Source organism: Manacus candei, unplaced genomic scaffold, assembly GCF_025592945.1.
Source record: "Manacus candei isolate 608988 ecotype Guabito, Panama unplaced genomic scaffold, ASM2559294v1 h1tg000037l, whole genome shotgun sequence".
Lineage (NCBI taxonomy): Eukaryota > Metazoa > Chordata > Aves > Passeriformes > Pipridae > Manacus > Manacus candei.
Window position 1 is genome coordinate 5,664,799 of NW_026138085.1, and position 21,770 is coordinate 5,686,568.

Sequence of the window (21,770 nt, forward strand, 5' to 3'; positions counted from 1 at the left end):
TTCTGAAGTTTATTCACAAATTTTGCGAGTTCATAACTAATATCCTTCCAGGTGGCATTTGTCAACACATCCCAGAGTGATGAACTGCTATGAGCTCTGCTTCACCATTTGGGATTCTGAATGCCCCATCCCAAACACCTCAAAAATCCCCAGATCAAACTTAAAGCATTAGCTGCATATAAAGTAATTTCCTTTCACTTCATATTGAAATGAATTAGTTATTTTTGTGAAACAAATGCGAAATTATTTGTGCTTTATGTTCAGATAGTAGCCAGACTTAAAAGGGCATTTGGAAAAGGAGTTTTGGCTGAAAAGCTGCCTGCAAGCTTTGCCCTGGCACCCACATGAGCCTGGGGTCCCACAGCATGAGCTCCTCAGACATCACCTGGGGGTTTGCATGCATCTAAAATCCACAGCCCACTTAGGTCCTTCTCCAGGCACATGAGTAAAATTTCAAAGCAGGACAGATCCATTTAGCAGTCAAACCTTCAGTTTGGACAGGCTCCTCTGCTTCCAGAAGGCAGCTCTCTCATTCTGCTTATTCTCACATGCCTCTAATAAAATTCCTTGCCATTTCACATGCATTACAATAGATTTGTTTTACATGACCAGGAAACAAGTTTTTAAACGTGTGCTGTGCATTAAATATCACACATATTCAGCAAGGAAAGAAAAACATTTCTGGAGTAATTTTACAGACTCTGGTTTCTAATAAATTTTCACAGCAGCCCTAAACTGCATTAGCAAGTCCCAGTTTATTGTCAAGCTTGTGCACAACATCCCTCAGTGACATGTCAAATCTTTACCGAGGCAGCTGAACTCCTAAAGCTGTCCTCATTGGCAGCAAACTTGTCAGATTAAATTGCCACCTCTTGTAAGGTAAAGATGTACGATCCGATATCCCTCTGTTGCTGATGACACAAACTGTCCTTTCACTTTGGATGTATTATGAATCTCCAGTGTTTCTTACTATGGGAAAAGATGTATCTCACGGGGAGAGAAGAAATATTGCTTGCTGACCACTTTAAACATGGTTTATTATAAATATAGACAAAGGAATACAAGACTCACAAGTGTTTTCAGTTGTGTTTAGTTTTCACTCTGTGTCAGGGTATTTGCTTATCTGTCTAGGGAATCAAAAAGTAAAAACATTTTCATTCTCTCATCTCTTAAGTGCTGTTTCCATAATGTTGCCCAAACATGTATTTACCATTTCCAAATGTTCTTAAAGAGGTTGAACAGGGAGGATGGACCAGATGACCCACTTTGGTGCCTTCCAGCCTTACCCATTCTGTGATTTCTGTGCATTATTGCTCCTCTTTACAAGACCTTTGAAGCAGAGTTTTGCAAGAAAGAATCACCTGTCACAACATGTGCGTTATTAGATGGCACATAGATAATGGAATAGATTATTGAATGGAACAGAACTTGGCTTTGTTGTCGTGCCTTTTACAATCACAGCATGGCAATCTGTTTCCCATTAAGCAAGACAATCAGACAAACCAGTTCAGCTGTCAGCAAGCCCACCACCTCTGTCATCAGTGGCAGTGCAGGCACGTGGAAGGCACCACAAACTGCTGGGCAGAGCATTTCAAAGCCCCTGGGCAGTCAGTGGAAGGAAACTTGAGGGCAAAACATAAGTCCTCCAGGATGATGGTAAGAACTGTCCCAGGGGAGCATTTACTGAGCTAGGAGGCAACCAGCATGAAGTCAGGAATGCAGAAATCAGCTGAGGCAGCTACACAACTGGCCATCAGATGCCACAGTACCAACCCAGTCACCGGGAGTTCCACAGCATCCCTCTGTATTTAAAGCCCTGAGTGATGGCCAGAAGCTCAGCACTTGCAGTGTAGAAGTGACTCTAATAGCCCAACACAGGACTTGAACCTTGTGGGGAGTTAGATTTTGGGTCCTAGATCACACCCAAGACTTGAGGAACAGAAAGGAGCAGAGTACCCTAAATATTTGTGGCATTGACACTAAATTATTACTTCCATCAGCATTTTTCAAACAATTACAGTGCAAAATCCTACTGCTGGCTTCCTTACTCAAAACATAACCACATGACTCTGACACACAGGATATTCTAAACAGCCTCCCTAAATTTGGAGGAGAAATAAAACCCAGTATTAACAATGTATTTCTGACACACCTGCACAGCACAGTTTTGTTAGACTCTTTTATAAACTGCATTTTCACATTTAAGCTTAAACAAGTCTGCATTTCCACTTCTCATCCTGCAAATCATCCCAAAACACAGAGTATTAGAAATACAAAACAAGTTTCAGGTAATTTTTTTTCTTTCTTGAAAGAACAAAGCAACCATGTCTCTTAACTGCCAGGGAGAGTACTAAATTCTCTCATCTATTTACAACTTTTCAGTCAGGAACAGGAAGTTACAGAAAATGCAACTTAAGGCTTTTTAGGCCAGAGAAACAGAACTTTAGTGCTACCTCAAAGACACAATTCTGTTGAGCTGCACTGGTATAGTTTGAAAAGTTGATTCACCAGAAATTCCTAATAGCAGGCAGAAAGTTTTCCCAAGTCCTCTGAAGCACTAGTGCTGATTAGTACTTCATTTCCTCACCTGCTTGCAGGAACACAGATTGCTTACTCTGGGCTCATCACAGACCGAAATGGCTCCAAGCAGTGCCTGGGAGCATAATTAAAAAAAACTGTGCCCCAGAGAAAGCTGCTGAGAAGTCTGAGCTCACTCAGAAACACAGTCACAGCTTTCCCAGCTGACAGCAAGAGAGGAGCTGCACAGCAAGTTCAACAGACATCACATTTAAGGTGATGCTGGAAATTTTCTGGGGTTTTACAAAATTTTGCATGCTTCTCCAGGGCACTTGAATGGAAGTTCAAAATACCAAAAATCAGCACAGAATAGCTAAGAATTTAAAAACTTATCAAGCAGGTAGGGTTTGGTACAAAAATGTATCAAAGTAGGTAATCAAGCAGTGTTTTTGGAAATTGCAGTTTTGGTGAATTAAAATAATTCCAATTTATACTTTCAGTGAAGAAATTATGACACAATACTCAAAAGGGGATACTTTTTTACCCACTTTTATGTCTTACATAAAATAGACTCTTCCCACTAACCAGTACTATGATCCTAGACCCCAATTTAGATGATTTCATTATCATTTTAAAAGAAGAAAGATATATTAGGAAAATGAAGCTATAGACTAATGTTACCTTATTAAAATCCTATTTACATAGAATTAACATAAATACAAGTTGGTAAACCATATGCTATCACATCTGTTCCTCTGTGTATTAATAAGACTGTCCCCTATAGGGCTCTCAAATTAATATGTATTAGACTACAATACAAAGTATTTAGATTCTCTTGACAATATAATTTGTAGGTAGATTATCTGTAGGTTTCTAGCTTGGAATTATTGCTGTTACACTATACCTCAGCTGTTTCTTCTAGTGTGATTAAAGTAAAACACTTGGCCCTTCTTGTATTAAAACTTTATGGAATTATGTCAATTTTCAAATGCTCAGCTCCTTACATTTCAAGTATTTTCAGTCTGAAAGTGTCAGAATACGCAGTTCTTTACCAACCACAGCACTGTTTAGGAGCTTTGTTTTCCAACTGCCTGGACACTTAATATATGCCAAACACTCAGAAGTCTTTACTAATTAGGTTAAGAAAAAACTCATGTAACAAAAGAACTTTGAAGCTTAAGAGATACATATTCCATTTCAGACACCAAACATTCTATAAAGACATGTTTGCATCTTCCTATGAAACCAACAGATGCCTCCCTGTGCTGAATAAAGCAGGTGTTTTTATTTGCTCTTGAAGACTATGAAGAATATTTTGGGAGATCAATAAAGTGTTTTATGCCCTACTGTTTTTATACTTACACTTACTTCTTTTCTTTGCATACACTGTGTGACTGAAAAAATACCCACAAACCCCCTCATTTTTTTCAGCTCAGCTACAAGGTTCAGTAACTAAAAAGGTTTAAAAACTAAATACTGAAATAAGAAATTACATTTAATTCACCCTTAAAACTATTAAAGCCTCTTCTTCATAGGGGAGAGACTGCCCTCAAGGGCTCCCTATCAAAGGCTGCTCTCAGAATATCACTGTAAAATGCTTCCCCTGTTTTAAAGGGTAATAAAAAAAGAAAAAAAGCTGTATGTTGGCAAGTCATTTAAAGAGCCAGACAAACCCAGAGTTAGGTACAACATCTCTGAGTCTGTTAGGAGTGTCCACACCACAAGGTCAATACACTGTACTATCATCCCTCCTCTTTGCCAAGATATCAGCACCCAGTCAAGGCAAGTTACCTCATGGCTGTCTCGTGTCCCTTTGTGGTTTGCTCCTACCATACTTTCCAACCTCAAGATCTCTATTTTGTTGTTTCTCCTTAAGTAACTCACCAAAAAAACCAGGCACTACCAAATACATTATTAAAACTCACCTGGTTAGCCAGATCTGCAGCCAAAAGGCTGTTGATAATCCCCATCTCCCACAGCCTCTCTGCACCTCAGCCATGGTACAGAGACCACCCTCCCCCATATCTCAAACAGCAGGTAGTTCCCTCACACACCTTGAAACAGTTCATTAAAAGCCAAAACAGCACAGAAAAATGCCAACTTGTCTACTGAGAGCAGCTTTTAGACCAAGCCAAATACAAACAAATCAACTAAGACCATCCAGGTGCCATTTTTACCTTTTTTTGAGCCAGGGGGACCTAAGAAATTCCTTTCCCAGAAGCAGCTCCAGCACTCCCATGTTTTTCCAGGCTATTCCTCACAACTCAGCAGTGGCAAAATGTTCTGACAGACCCAAGCTGTGGACCCAAGGAGCCACTGCAGTTGCCAGGAGAGAAGGGGTTCGTGGGGCAGGGACAGACCCCACACTGCCACGTGCTGCCTTCACCCTCTGTGGAGGACTGGCAAACTGAGCCCCAACTAATCCCTCTCACCTGAAGACAATAACGTGTTTATTGACTCTCTACCCAACTGGTTGTGTAAGGAACTGCTCAGCCTAACTCTGGACACCTGCTAGCCCCTGCCAACAAACCCTGCTCCAATTGCACCTCCCCTTGGACACCTGTGGCTGATTTGTTTTCCACTCCAAGGCAGAGCTGCTTTACTTTGCTCTTGTGGTCTCTGAAGCACTGCAACAAAATGTTGATGGAAGTTTCTTCTCTGTGAATAATTTTACAGTGGAGCTTCAGAACTTTTGAGAACAAGCATATAGTCATAAATCAGAATTACATTTCATTGCTGGGCTACATTAGAGTTTAGATTTTTATAATATTTTCCTAAGAAATGATCCTAGAGGCTTAAAGACCCTCAGGGTTTTTTTGGATAACTGAAATGCTCCACATCAAGACCCACAGTTCTTATATTATGTCCACAATGCTGTATGGGTGCTCTCTCTGTTCACAGCTGGGGAAACCAAGGCTCAGGCAAGTCACAGGAATGGCACCCCCAGTCAGGAAGAGCCCCCTCATCCTCAGCAGGGAACCCTGGGACACACTGCCTTCCTGACCACCCAACCACACAGACTGCTGAACATCCTGGGAAAATTTTAAGAAAGCTAGTGATAAACTCAGAAGTACAGAAGTGTTTACATTGTTTTTATTTTTATACACTCGGACCAACTTTTGCTCTTCCACACCTCACAGCTGAGTTTATATTAATGCCTCAGTGCCCCAAGACTAACTGCATGGCAGGGACAGGGCTGCAGATGCAACTTATGAATAGATCCTGCCCTAATGCTCTTGAAGTAATACTGAAAAGTACGTCTGAGTTTTCAAGAAATGTAAAGAAAATGAACCGTGTAGAAAATATTACTAAAAGATTGCTCTTACTGCACTGGTTTACTTTCACAATTCTGGGGCCCAGCTCATTATGTTTGAATTGTCAGCTTCTGCTAACACAGGAAAGGATCCAACATGGCATTCTTATGGTATCCACAGAACAAGGAGAAACATTAAGGGAGCAGTCTTTCCTCTCAGTGCATTTTTTTCCTGCAGTTGTGCTCTGTGCAGCAAACCAGGCACCTGCTCAGGAGCCAAGGGACAGCAAAAGCCAAGCCCAGCCTGCTCTGCTCCAGCTGCATCACTGGGAGTCCATAACTCGTCATAAGTCCCAGCAGACACGGCACGTGTGATTCCAGGGGTTGGGCCCCAAGTGCACCTTTTCTGGGATCAGAGAAGCTTTAACACCAGAGGAAGAAATATAAAACTGAGTGGTCCTCAGCTTGTTCCACACTGGGTCTTCTTCTCCAAGTTTAAATCCACGTTACTTTTATTTTCAGGCTTACAGAGTCTTCTGCCTGGCACTCCAGTAAAAGATGCAACGATGCACTGCAGGAGACAGTGAGGAAAGTGCCATCTCCTGGAATGAAAAACAGCCTTAAGAATAACAGATCATCATCAATTTTCACTGGGTTTAGGTAACAGAACAGGAATTGTAATATTCAAACAGCAAATCAGTTGAGCACCATGAGGATGGAAACCATGCAGACAGGATTGTAACTGACTTTTTAATCTGACCTGCAACTACTGGGTTATTCTGCTTTATTATGTACATTTGTAAGGCTGCATTATGGATCAGATTGCTTCATGAGGTATCAGAGAAATATGTGAGCTCTAGACCTTCCTCTATGCAATTTCATCATGCCTGCAAAATTTCCTTCAGTTTTGCATATTCATTAATTGCTTGAGTTTTCACGGTCTTAAGTTCTGAAGTGTTTCATTAATTTCCAACCCAGACACAAATATAATGATTTTTCTAGCCAGAGACAAATAGATTGGATCAAGAGTAATCCTATTGAGCTCTGAGGTTCAAAGCAGTGATCACAAAGGGTCTCTCTGTTATAGACCAGTGACCCTTTTGAACAGTATCCACGTATAATTAATATAAGCATGTCTTAATAAACCATATGCTCACTCAGCTGTTCTTTGCTATATTAATAACAAGGCTGTCCCCTAAGGGACTCCAAAATTAATGTATATTAGACATATGTATCCTAATAACCAGAAGGTAACACAGTTGTACTTGTCTTACTTTAGATAAGTATTTAATACAGCATTATTTTAATGACTTTAACAAAACATATGTGCCTGTTGGCTCAAAAATGCAGTTTATGAGATTGAAGATAAGCTGAATATTGGGATAACAAACCTCACAAATGCCGTTCTTTCCCATAATATATTAATAACAAATAGGATTGATGAAAATATGTGTCTAATACCCTTTTTAAAAAAAGGGAAAGTGACTAAAAGGCAAAGTGCAACATAAGAAAACCTCTAAATAGATCATATCATTTCAGGTCTCATTTGTGGTTGCTCATTACCTTATGTCACAGACTATAACTGAGTATTGCTCTTCACAGTATTAAAGTAGGCAAACCTATTTAAACAAAATAATCACCGTCATCTCACACAAAGGTTCAGCTGATTGGAGTGATCTGAAATTTTCAACCACATTTTTTTCCTATCTGTTTTATCACAACCAATTTATTTTGTAATATCCTAGCTCCCCCACACTTCTGAAAGAATAAGTGGCAAAATAAAATTCTGGTCAAAATCCAAGAGTGAGAGAAGATGTCTCTGAGTAGAAAACAGACAAATGTTAACTGGAGTAAAAATTTCTTCCAGTGTCTCTCACTTTCCAAAGGAAAAGGAAAAGGAAAACCTGATCACTGAATTTTTTCTTAGCTAGGATTGTTCTCACAGAAAGCTTTGACAGAGAGCAGACCGATCCTGGTGTGATTTATTGAAATCTGAATATGTCTTTGTGGAATGGGAAAAAAGCCTGATGGCATCACAGGAGGGCCATGAAGATGCTCAGAGGGTTGGAGCACCTCCTATGAAGAAAGGCTGAGACAGCTGGGGTTGTTCAGGCTGGAGAAAGTTCTGTGGAGAACTCAGAGCCCCTTCAGTGCCTAAAGGGGCTCCAAGAGAGATGAAGAGGAACTTGGGACAAGGCTTTGGAGTGATAGGACAAGGGGGAATGGCTTCACTCTGACCTAGGGTAGGGTTTAATTAGATATTAGAAAGAAACTCTTTAATGTGAGGGTGGTGAGGCACTCAAACAGGTTGCCCAGAAAAGTTGTGGATGCCCCATCTCTGGAGGTGTTCAAGGCCAGGTTGGATGGGGCTCTGAGGGTGTTGTGGTTTTTTGGTGTTTGGTTTGGTGGGGGGTTTTGGGAGGGGAGAATAAAAAGAAAAAAAAAAAAGGTTTTTCTCCATATGACCCCACAGGACAGGAAACTGAGGAAAGCATTCCTCAGTGTCAGGTTTTTTTCTTACTGGCCAAAAAGGATGGAAAAAAGGTCTTTGCCTTTTTATTTGTAAAACTTTGTTACCGATTGCTACCTGCACACCTTGTCCCTCCTTCAACAGAGATCTTCTGTGTGGCCATGATAAGCTCCCATATCTTGTATATAATACACCTGGATGAATAACTCATGAATAATGTTTCCTTATACTGTTTTCAATGACTGCCTTCTCTCCCCTTCCATGTGCATTTTCACCCTGTACCACTTTTAAATACAGATAGAAGGGCTGTTCTTTTTTTGGGGGGGAAGGGGGGCAGGGGGGGCTCTGCTGTGGTGTATAATGACCATAGGTGCCAAAATAATACACTTATGTGAGATGAAACTTGCAATTATCATTCTACCCCTTATATAGCTCTGCATAATCCGATACAGTTCCCAGAAAAGCTCCAAGTTCCAGCTCCAGTTTTCTGAGCAGATGTGATCCCCACCTCACTAGATCCACTGACAGTTAACAATACACTTGTCATTTAGAGTCGGATAAAAAGCAGCTGTTCTTTAAGCTTTCATTTCAAAAAATTCATACTGTTCTGCAACAAATGGTAATTAACTGCTAAAAGGGGAATATTGAGAGCAGTTCTCCAGATAAAATGCTTTTGTTTATCATTAATTTATAACAATGCATCACAAACTTGAGAAGTAGATGCAAGAGTCACAGAATAATGAAGCCTGAATATTTTGATCAAAACAGCTACAGCAGGTTAAACATCTCCACTGGGCTAAGGTAGCTGAATTGAAATGTCTGGTCTCAATTGCTTGTTGCCGTGTTGTGCTTTCACCAGCTGACATGAGGAAACTTCTTTTCCTGACAAAAGACAAAACATTTCTGCCAGCTGAGGTGACATTGTGCTCATTCAATAATGATACAAGGCCCTGAGGTTCTTCAGCAAGAAAGATAACAAAGAGAATCCTCATTAACTAACTGCAGAAGAATGAAGGTCAACCCACAGAGAGAATTTCATGCTTACATGTCACTTAGAACATTTGTTCTTCATTAATTCTTTAAACCCAAGCTGGGATATCATCTAGCAGCATTTTAATGCCCTGTACTCCATCAGAAATAACTCTTAGGATGTGGGTTTCTTTGCACTCTGCTTAGGAGGCTTTATTTATAAGCACTTGACTTCGCATTGTTGGGCAATAATAATGTTTTAGGATTGTTCCAAGACTGGATGTAATACAGGTAATAACAGTTTGGGTATTTCAAGATGAGATAAATGAGGACTGACATAATATATTCCAAAAAGTTCACTATATGGACATATAAAAATATCACCACTATTTTTTACGTTTGTGCACTACTTTGTTATTGTTGTATTTTTAAGTTCTTTCTGGTGAATCAAAACACCTATTTTCTGTCAAGAGTATACTCCTCACAGACTGGTAGAATTATATGTGAGATACCTGTATTTTCAAATATTCATTAGCAAATATTACTAGCAATAGCAGAGCAGAAGCATTTACCATTGTTTCTTATGATAATTAAAAAATTTATTCCATGTAAAGTTTCAAAAAAAATTCATGATTCCTTAATTGTCACATTTTTTGATCAAGTATTCATACTGGCCACATTCAGAACATTTTATACTTTGTTTTTCATTACCCTTAATACTTGTACTTGCTCAGTTTCTCACTGGAAAACAGATAATGCAAATATTTTCAAAATATACTAACCTCTGTCAGATTTTATTTCCTCCACCCAGATCAAGATGATATATGGATCATTCAGTACTTAAATCAGAAGTCATTACTCAGAAAACACTTAATTATGAGAGTTAAGTGAGCCTCATATTTTCAAATTGGATAAGCTTGGATTTGTTTTTTATTTTCTATCTCGATATGCTTCTTTAATGCTGGGCAGAATGCCTTCCCCCACTCCACATTAGTTCATTGAAGCTTGAAAATATGATTCCTTTTGAGACATACATGGCTATGGCTAACTCATTTCCAACTCTTTTGCATTTTCTTTTAATTGACATAACATATTCATAGCATTTGTATAGTAACATAGTATTTGTGAGGGGCTTCTTTGGCCACAGACACATAAACAGGTTAATACATAATAGAAGTCAGTGAACATTAAAATTTTCTAAGATCAGCACTTTGACCCCAATGATTCCAGGTACATTTGTCATGGTTTCAGATGCCTGTATTTCAGCGTACAGCTTACTCATCTCAAAGATATTAAAATCCATTATTTGGTCTGCCACAATGTCACTTGCTCCCAAGTATTTATATGTGTAGTTAAAATGAACATTACAGATGCAACTAAAAATATTTAAGTCTATCTTGAGAGTTTTGGACCTATACTGTGTAATTGACCTCTAAAAAGATGATAGCCACACCTTTGTTTTCATAGGCTTTACCAAAACAAACCCATCCATATGTGGGTTATTTATATATGTGGGTTATTTCATCTTGTGACATAATCTTCCACATTTTCCCCTTCCTGTGATGGCCATGAAAAATCCCCCAAGCCAATAATCTTCTGGTTCCACATGTTTATTATTCTTAAATACAGCTCAGTTCTCATAGAAGTAAGAACACATAAAGCACAATGTATATGTGTATATCTGTGTATATATATACTTAGATCTTTAATGGATACCTTTTGAAGATTTAGTTCTGCTTCCTATGATTAGAGTTTGAGGGCATTCTGCATAAAAGAGGATGTTAAATGTGAAACTTGGGAAGACTTCCTGCAGTGTGTGAGCACAAGCAGAGACCTTCATCTGGTCCTACCTAAAATGCCAGAAGATTCCACCAATACAGCAACACTGCCAAACCACAGGATCAACACATTAGTCAAGCAATGCTTGACTGAGCTGAAGCAGCTGAGGAATTCCCAAGCTTTCCATGCCATCAATCCTGGTGACCTCCATGTACAAGAGAGAAACATCCTAAACCTTTGTAGCTCCTTGTAATTTTGGCCTCTCTCTATGCCACATGACTATTCTGATTTTAGCTTTATTTTAATTTACATGTTGCAATTGGAAGTATCAGAAACATAAGGGAGATTTTGGGAGAGGAAACTACCAGATTGTTACTGCTTCAAATGGCAAGGCTTATTGCTGTATCAAGTTTGTTCTAAAGCAGTCTGTTGTAACCCCACAGTATCTCATATTTGGGTTGTATTGGTCTTCTCTGGGTTCTTGTTAGAAAAACAAAAGAGTAAAAAAGATGATGGAGAGGTCACTGAAAAGCAAGCATATTTTAACCGAATATCCTTTTACTGTTTTTTCCAAATCCTCAGTGAGTTATCTTAAATCTCCCTTTTAGCCAATGCCAACCTGATATAAATATATTATTTTATGAACACTGTGCAAACAGAGAAGCACTCTTGTCTCTCAGCAGACTTTTGTTTATGTGTTTCAGGTTTAATCTGCAGGTGACATTAGATTCCTAGACCAGCACAGAACCCCAGTGCTGTCTGCACAATGTCAGAAGGCAGCCTGTGTCAGGGAAATTTGATCAGTACGCTGTCTAACCTAACTTTGAGACAGAAACATATGATTCTTTGCCTAGATCTTCAAATTAGAATCTGGTAATAGTTAATGTTACAATAGGAAAGCGGGGAAATAAAATTTTAAACCACCAAAACACTAAGGCACCTGAAACAACACAGCCTCAAATTTAACTCTGTTGTAATCCAAAGGAATAGTGAAGCAAAGTGTCTGTTTGTGTCCTGGATCACAAAGCAGGCTGTAGCCCTGAGTGGGCTTATCTAGCTGGCTTTTAAACTGTTTCCAGCCAACCTTGTCCACTACAAAATCCTTGGTTCAATACCCTTGTTTCTGCTGTCAGGCAACGCTGCGAACATGACGTTTTTTCTACACTCCCGTGCACCCGCAGAGTTCTGATGTCTGTTCCTCAGACAGCCCAGCAGACAATTGCTCTTCTCTTTCACATGTTCCTTTTATTAGGAAGGCAGCAAATTATAAGCTATTCTCTCTCTTCTGAAACTTGTCCTGATTGGCTTGAAAAGAGATCCCAGAGCCCACCTGCCACATCTGCTGCACAACAAGGCACCTGACACAGGCTTCAAAAGAACCTGTGTTTTCCATTTCCTAAACAACAAGTGCTACATCAGTTCTACCTCAGCCTTCTCCTCTGCTGCTGCCTGTGCTCTTCATGGCTGGGGCAGCTTTGCTTCTGACAGGTGCCATTTCAGATTTAATGGCTACGGGACTCTCTTACAGACCATGACAGAGAGCTGGTTGTTATTCCATCCTACTCTGCTGGGGTATGCTGGGTAAATCAAGAAGCATAAATGGTAGAATAAAATTACCCCTACACTTAGGTAGTATGTCCATCTTAACTGGCTATTATACATTCCTCGAGTTGTAATAAAACTGACATATACAAATACCTCTCATGTATGTACTAATTTACAAAAAGAGAACTACAACAGTGTTTGGGATTTGGAAAATGACCCATTGTGTTCCAGCTTTCTAAATTTATCCAGTCTAACGTTGATCAGTGAAATGGCTTTACAAAGGGGAAGTTCCTTACCTAGTAGGTAGATGAAACACAGACAGTTGTCTGCAGCACAGATACAGAGGCTTTCTTAATTTCTTCTCTTGTGCTTGCATGGTTTAGAGCACAGGATTTGGTTCCCCCTCTTCTCTGCTGAACAATTATGAAGTAATGTCTGGTCTACTTAGCAAATGGTGCAATTTCCTCTTTCATTTTTATTCATTTATTTATTTTATAATGAAGAGAGAGCTCTCAGAGTGAATGAGCAATTACCCAGCACATTCCTCTGGGATCTCTCGGAAAGTAAGGAACAGAAGCCCTCGAACATGATTCCAATCCACCTTTGCCATCATCCAGTGGCAGAGTCAATTTGAAAAGCTGCTGACATATCCAGAGGTCTCCCAGGCACTCACGTAAGTTAAGTATGTTAATGCTTTCCTAATCAAAGCAAAAGCCACAAAGTTCCTATTGAACATTCCCGGTAATTACTAACAGATTAAAAATGCCTGTGAGAAGTTCATAGTCCATCCCCTAAAGTTTACCTAGAAATAACACTTTCAAAAATTACCTGAATATCCTGAAATTTTTGTAATAAGGTTGCTGAACTGAACTGTGAAAATGACAAATTTCAATGTACCTTGGACCAGTTTTCCACCAATGTCAGATGAAATGGATGGGTTTGAATCACTCGAATTTAAATGAAAGCAAGCAAAGTGGGAGTTTTTTGATTTTAGTTTTTGGGGTTTTTTTTAGGGATACTGAAACATTATATTATAAGAGATACAAAATAATACTCATTCAGTTTCAGGAAGGTATACGGGTTAACTCTGAACCAACAATTTTTTGAATTCCATCCTACTATTGCACACCCACTGCAAAACACAAACCTTTCAGTAGTGGAAAATTACCCCTTCTCTTCTCTGATAAAAATGTTAGTGGAAATAACATTCCTTTGTTATTTTCTTAGATAATAATTGATATCAACTAAGTAAAGCATAATCCAAAAAAATCTTCTTAAAATATCACAGCATTTAATGTTACATTGCTGGATGGAAGCATGCACGGCATGGAGGTTACATACTGCATTAAGAAAAGTGAATATTTCTTTAATATACTAAGTCTAGCTCTCAATTATTTTCCCCCAAGGAGGTTTGAAATAGTGCCATTCAAATCTGCCACAGTTTACAACTTCCTGTGAGTAGCTGAAGAAGATATAAGATAGTAGAGTATCAGTTCTACTTCAAATACATTTAAATAGACTGGAGGAATAAATTTAAAGCTTTAGAAAATCCTAATCAACATGAGACTTTTTATACAAGTACTACGATCATGCATTATAGGGAAAACAGATTTTTTTCTCTTCCATCAATCTAAGTCTATTTATTTAGAAATTACTAGGTTATTAGAAGTGCTATCTTGTCTCTTGTATTTAATTTTCAATCTGCATTACATTTAGATATCCTAGTGACAGAGAAAGAGGTGGATGGTTCCACTTCTGCAGCTTCCAGTTCTGCAAAATGAATCTCAGTGTGAAAAATTAAGATTAATGGGCTTCATAATCATTTTGTTCTGCTAAAGCCAATTTGAATAAAAGGGAAAAAGAGTTCAGATATGAAAACATCTTTGATATCTTTGAATAAAAATAAGCATTGTACATAATGTTGAGCTCCTGCACAAATTGCCATTTTATTTTCTCCCATGACTGTGTGAAGCACCATTACCATACGTACAAGGGATTTCACAACATTCTCATTCAACCTGTTTGCTCTGTGATGTGCAGGAAATGGTCTAGGGGGACATGAAGTGCAGAGACTGCCACTCTGGGCATGTGATTTTAAGGATTCCACATACACTCTGATTTTTCAACAGCTAATTTACCACCTTGCTTTAACTGAAGGGTAGAATAGTTCACCTGGAGACAGAGGTCACAATTCTGACCCCCACTTGCCTACCTGGTCCGTCTCTGAGTACCTCATGTGGTTGCTCTGTAGCTATTTAAAAGGGTGCCACATGTCAAGAGTTGTGCTTTTGGATCAGCTTAAGAATCTAAAGATACCTTGTAGCTGATGCAGGAACAGCTGAGAGTTCCCTGCACTGGACAAGGAACGTCTGAGAGAGGAGTGGTGAGAGCACTGCCATCCCCATCATCTGTCAGAGCCATGAAACTGCTGGCAAAGACAATGGGCACAAATTTGGGCCTCTCCTTCCTTCTGAGATAAAAAACCACTCTGTTGAATGACACAGAACTGACATTTGATCAAATGTAATCCACATTAAAACTGTTACAAAACCGTTTGTATAATGTTTAGTGTATAATCCTTACTGGGTTTAAACTGATAAAACCAGAACGAAATTAGTTAAGCTAAAGAGCATTTCATTCCTCACTGGCTGAAAATTACTGCACTAGCACTTTGGTTTTTTAGTCTTAAACTGTGGAGTTTCTTTATGCCTAGTCTGATTTCATAGGAGAATAGGCACATTTCAAATTCTTCAGTACAGGAGAAAGAAGAGAGCAGGTGATACACAATAAAGCATTTCATACCTATTCAGCTTCTTGTAGCCTCTCCAGACCAATGATCTTAAATTAACGGAGTGATTGCTTGAGAAAAGCCCTCTGCCACAACTCTGACCAAGTCCAGCATTGATCCGGGGGCACAGCTTTCTCAATGCCACAAAGTCACTATATTTCATCAGCACCTTCTGCTTTATTTTTAACTGTGCCCCTGCATCGGTTGCCACGCTGTTCTGGCAGGTTGAACACTGCCCTCCAGTAATCAACCAGGGAGTGCAAAATGGATGTGGTATTACAGTGCATTAGGTAGGAAACACTGCAGCATCACCTCCTCCCCGAAAGCTTGCAAAACCCCCCTTTCCCTTCTAGCAAAACACTACTGAACCCATAATGTGCAATAAGTATAAATTTGATTTTTATAACTCCTGGCGGAGCACCAGCCCATGAGAATGATAAACATTCTACTATTTCCAGCATCTGTCTCTTGGAAAACCTTTATTTTTAATTTCTGTTGTGCAATTTGACATGACCTCAGATAACCTGCTCTAACCAGGTGCTTCACTCTGTAATAGGAGCAGAGTGGTTTTGGAATGCACAGGAGGTGCTGGGATGTCCTGATTTGGAGATGGCCTCTTGTTAATCTCAGCTTTGGTTGCCTTACCTTCAGAATTGTTTGGTACCAGTCTTTCCTGTCAGCAAGGTGATAACACAAAATTAATATTTGTATATTCACAAATACTCATTAATAGCAGCAGAGAAGAACTCTGGCACTGTATTTTGCAGATAAGGAATCATTTAGACTGGCTATATATAGATTCATTGTAAAATTTGGACAAATCACCTGGTTTTTTACAACTCGGTTCCTTCCTTGTATGGCAGAGAAAGTAACTTCATTTCCTTTGCCCATTTAACTTTGAATTCTTGGTTAGATGAGGGTCCCTCACTATGAATATGCAGAGATAATTTTAGAAAATACTATAACCTAAATGAAATAACAGCACTGACCAGACAGTCCTAAAATAGTTCCAAAAAAGGTTGGCCAGATGCACGAGGAGGTCCCAAAGTCCATTTTCTCCTGCAAGAAAAGCTCAGACAGCTCTTATGCACTGCAGCTTTGGAAAAGTGCAAAGCTTAACCCATTAATCATAGTCATTCCCTGGGGCAGTATTAGCCCTGGTGCAATATACTGTGTGCCAAAAAATTAGCAGTTACCTGTAACATATATGCAGACATAATAACTACATCTATGAACCTTCTAAATAAACATAACCCATTAAAAATTAAAAAAAAAAATTCCCCAAAATTTAATTTGATGACTGTACAAGGCCTTACAAAATCAAGCACTTGAACTATGGCCTTGTAAGAGCAGAGATAAATTGTGGAAGCCTTTGACATCTAAAAACGTGACTGTGATATCTGATGGAATCAGACCCAACGGCTGACAAACTCCTCAGGATAAAAAAATATCACACAAATTCAAAGAAATGTCAATATTAATGAAAAATGATTAAAGTTAACTAAGACACCACCTAGTATAACACAGATGTATAATTATATTCTCACAGAGATATCTTTTTGAAGTTTTCCAGGAGGCAGCAGTGGATCAATAAAGAGCAGAATTAATCCTTAAAACACTGGGAAATGTGCAGCTCAGGCTTTCATTTATCTTGCACTCATGGTGCTGCACCACGTATATCAGGGGTCTGACAGCACTGTGTGATATTGCTGCTGCACCATCTGTGCAGCAAATGCACACCTAAGCTCCAGGGAAAGGCTGGAGGAGTGCAGAGGAATTTTTAACTTGCTCTTTCTATTTAAATATTTTATGGAACCTCACAGCTGACCCACCATTAAAATATTGCTAATTATTGGACATTAACAGTAAATGTTAGAAGAGCCTCTTTGTAAATAAGATTGGCTTTTTGAAAACTTATGATGTGAAATCCTACCTTGGAGAGGACAAGAAGGGCTTTGACACTCACATAATGAGACCCAAAATTAATCTGTCATGTTCTCATATAGATGGTGTATTGAATTTATTTATTTTCACAGTACTCTGATCTTGGAGTGAAAATACACTTCAAAGTGGAAAAATAGCCTTGTAATACTCTGCAAGAGATTTTTTTAACATCATACACAGATGAGAAAGATACTTAGAATAACAGGGAAAACCAAAGCACTGAATATAGAAGCTGATAGAGTGTCCTTCACAGGACTTAATATTTAAGCAAAATATCAAAGCATTTGCTCTTTTGACAAATACACTCTCTGTGTGTAAATAAAAAATACAAGCTGGTCTGACTGAAACATTGCCCAATTAAGTATAATTTACTTAATTAGTAACAGGAAATTCCCTGGATGTCTGCATTCTATGTCATTTTCTTGACATTTTCTGTGTCTACATCCCTGCTAAATTCCTTATAAATTCAAAGCTGAAGAGTCTATTTGCTGCTTCCATAGGTGGTAATTAGAATTCAGTTGTTCTCTCATTTTTAAATAGAAATAAATTTCTTACATACTTATAAAGCCACCTGTTTCTAACCACCTTTCCAGTACCACAAGGACAGGTTTGTATCCCATTCACACAATAAGAGAATAATTACTATAGGAAGTCAAAGTTTTGTTATCACATGCACAGTGCTCTGCCCACTGTGAAGCTCAAGATGAAGAAAAAAAGATGACACACATTATTTTCTTTTGACCCTCTCATGATCAAATATACACAACTGGGGGCTGGAACTTCATGAAAGAGCAAATAAAAGCAATGGCAAGAAGGACCCTGAAGAAGTGCTGAAGTTTTCCAGCTGCAGTGCCTTTGGGAGAAGGCCACATCTGCCTGGCTACAAACACCACCGAGGGAGGGAAGAAGTGAATGGAATTATCAGCTGCTTGTGGTGACAGTGCTTAGTTTCAGTAGGTTCTTCTACTCAGATCGTAAAGCTGACAGACACTGAGATTGTCAAACTCATCTGGTTCTACCCTGAAAATAAACTGTCTAATCTACACTCAGTTTAAACAATACGTATAGAAAAATAGTCAGAAAAATAAAATGTGGGCCCCTGATAGGTTTCAAATCAATATGTAGCCATAAAAAAAGTTGTAAAACAATTATTCTTGAGCATGACTCCAAAATATGTTTTAAGTTAATCAGGATCTCACAGGTTTTCCTTTCCTTTCCTTTTTCCTGAGAATACTCCTTCAAATGATTTCCACTCTGAGGATCTCACTCTGGATTTTTCCATTACCATCAGAGTTCACATTAACTCAATCTACCTCCTACCTACAAAAAGCTAATTACTGATCTCTGTTAGGCCCATAAACAGTGCTTTTACATTAACCAGGGGTCATTAAATACCAAGGGAAAACACTTTCTTCTCCAGATGGTTGGAGGGTTGTCTCTATGCAACATGTTCAGCATTTGTTCACCTGCAAAGAAGACTTCCAATTAACATGTTTTAGCTTAAAAAAATATATACAACTTTTTAGAGATGCAGCTGTTGGCAGCTGTAGGCACTATTACTGATGCTTGCACCACTTTAATTCACTTATTTAGGACGACTCCATGTAACTCCATGGGTTTCATCACTTTACATTTTTACCTTCCATGCATTTTTTGAAAACTCTGGTAGGATTTTACAAAAGTAAATATATACTTACAGTAGAAATTTTACCTCCTTTAGAGGGATGGGGCTGAATACCCAGCATGAATCCCTTGAAAGCCACTGGTAATTAGTAAAACCACTTTGCACAGCATGAGTATTTTAAAAAAATATTAAAAATTCTGTGCTTGTGATTGGAAATTCGATGGTATCTGTTATGCACCTAAGACCCATTTCTTGACTGGATGTGAAGATCATGTCACTGACATCTTTTTTTTTTCTCTCCAGAAGAGAAATCAGTGTTATTATTAAAGAGAAACATGGGATTTCCTCCTGTTGTGTAATCTGGTAAGGTACCTTAGTCCAAAACGTTATGTCTGATCTGAATGAATTGCTGAAAAGACGAAAAAAACAAACCCTCCTGCAGCAGAGTAGCCTGAAGTCTGTGAATGGGAAGACAGGGAATCATCATCCAAATATCTATGAGACTATAAATACATAAAAATACAAGGGGGACACAGCTCCTTCCATTTGCTCTGGTGTTTTCCTTCAAGGTGAGAGTTTGCCAAGACAGTCAGTTAATTATTTTTCTGTGTGTACATCACCTGTTTGTCAGTGAGTGCCTTCAGGTGCTAAAGAAGAGATGGATTATGAATAAATTAACTCTTGCTTCCATGGGAAGCATAATTAGGAGAGTGTGTGAGAAAAATAATGGGTATTTCGTGGAAAATATTTTGCAAGTGGACAGAGAACTCAGAAACCCTTCAGTGGATAATGTGGGGCAAGAACTCAGGGATTCTTAGAGCAGGTTGGGTTGGTTACTTGGAGATCTGGTTTCCTGCCTTGGGCTTTTATCTATTTCACTTAGCTATAATTATCAGAAAACATTGAAATATATGTTTTGAGTATTCCCAGCTATAATTATTACTACAAGATAGCTGTGATTATCAAAATTGCTGGACAAAAATTTTCAGATAAAAGCACTGTTTGGCAAAAAGGCATACTAAGCCACTGCTGGATGCTTCAGAAAGCCATTAAATTTTGCTGGATTGGGAGGAGGTTTTTTTAAAAAATACTTTTTTTTATATGAGACTTTAAAATCTTGGTGGTTCTTAAACTTTTTTCAACTCTCAATATTATTTTAAATGTAAATATTTGCTATATCACTTGGTAATTTGTAATTTTTAAGAAAAGAATTATTAAAAGAAAAATAAACCAATAAATTGCAGTATTTTGAATCAATCTCAATGTTCTGTTAAACCCTTTCAAAATTATTTAGTGGAAGAGACAAGCCAAGAAATCTATTATTTACCTACTTGTAATCATGATTTCTCTGCAATCATAATCACAATGTAACCACTCATATATTTTCTTTTTTCAGAAAACACACTAAGAAAAATTAGATAAGTTCATGATTAAAAGCAAGGTAACAGCTAGTGCAAAGGTAATAATGACCAGATTTGAGGATGTCTGTGAATTATTTCTTGCTACCAAAAAACATTCACTATGTAATTCACAAATTATTTTTGGGCTCTTTCCCATTTTATGAATGGTCTATTCTTCTGTTTTTATTAATATTGTTGACTTGCTACAACAGGTGACATTTTTATCCCCTTAGGCTGTCCATTATCCAAATGAAGGGCCATCTGGAAAGGGATTCTGTTCACTGAAAAATGTGACAGAGCTGATGGCTTTTTAACTGCAAGTCATCTATGATTGCTGGTAAACACTGAAAATTAGCATTGATCCCCCTCAAATGAAAAAAACAACAACAATAAAGTACTTCAGACAGGCTTATGGAAACACCTTCTCGGCAGATGTGCATGCTAATTAATAATTGTAGATGGCAACCCTTCCTCATTTTTGTAAATTAATGCCAGTTGAATTCTCTAAAACAAATAAACATGACTACAGATGAGGCAGCTACTTGTATATGCCCAGCACAGCATATGTAGATTAGGAAATGGGGTGGGACTGAAATCTCTGCCAGGCTACAAACAGGTAGTAGACAAGCACCATTACCACAACCTGCCACACTCAGAAAATCAGATAGTTCATCCCTTTGCCCACCAGGTTCCATTCTGGGAGGCTTTCCAAGGCAGGAGGTGGATGCTGCATTGCCTCTGGTTTTGAGGGTGTTCAGTACAGAGGTTGTGGCTGGAGGGACTCTTGCAGTCACACATCCAGAGGCACAATAAGACTGTCACCATTTAGGTATCAATAACAAACTGCATTGTGCACCAACAGCATAAGAGGATTTGAAATAGCAAATTAAAATATACTCCACTCATCTGTCTTCCAGCAGCATCGTGTTTTCCTTCCAGGGCAATGAACCTGCAGTGAATTCACTGACCAAAATCAACTGGAAACTCTTTGGGCTTTGATGGAATCAAACCAGGCTCTCTAACAGAACCAGCAAAAACTCAGAGAGAGTCTGACATATCCTGAAAAAACTGTAACCCACGATGAACAGAAGCAGTGAGGATCATAAGCATCACAAAATAGTTTCATAGTTTCAAATATCCTCTCTGAACTGAGATTATAAACAAGTTTATTTTATTAGGAAACTGTGCCACATTTAGTAATTAAAAAAACATTGGTTCCACTTAAATTGGGAACAAACTCATTATCTTTTGAGCCACTGATTGAAAATGTGTTTTGGGGGACATTTTTTTCACCAAGATCAGAACCGTAACAATGTTTACTCAATTACTTTTGTGCTGACACTGAAAATATATATTAAAAAACTTCTTCAAATACTTTGTCACCTCAAAAGGCATTAAGAATACAGATATCTTGTCTTAGAAAAATCATATCCATCAATACCTATAATGACAACAGAACTAACAGCCCTTGATTTACTTCT

General features: G+C 38.5%; 1 protein-coding gene across 1 annotated transcript in view; it reads right to left on the reverse strand.

Annotated features, from left to right (window-relative positions):
- TENM2 (teneurin transmembrane protein 2) overlaps positions 1 to 21,770 on the reverse strand; it is a 1,665,603-nt gene that overhangs the window by 1,370,456 nt on the left and 273,377 nt on the right. The window contains exon 6 of the mRNA XM_051794292.1: positions 5,844 to 6,372. The gene's annotated coding sequence lies outside the window, so the exon portion shown is untranslated. The remainder of the gene's footprint in view (positions 1 to 5,843; positions 6,373 to 21,770) is intronic.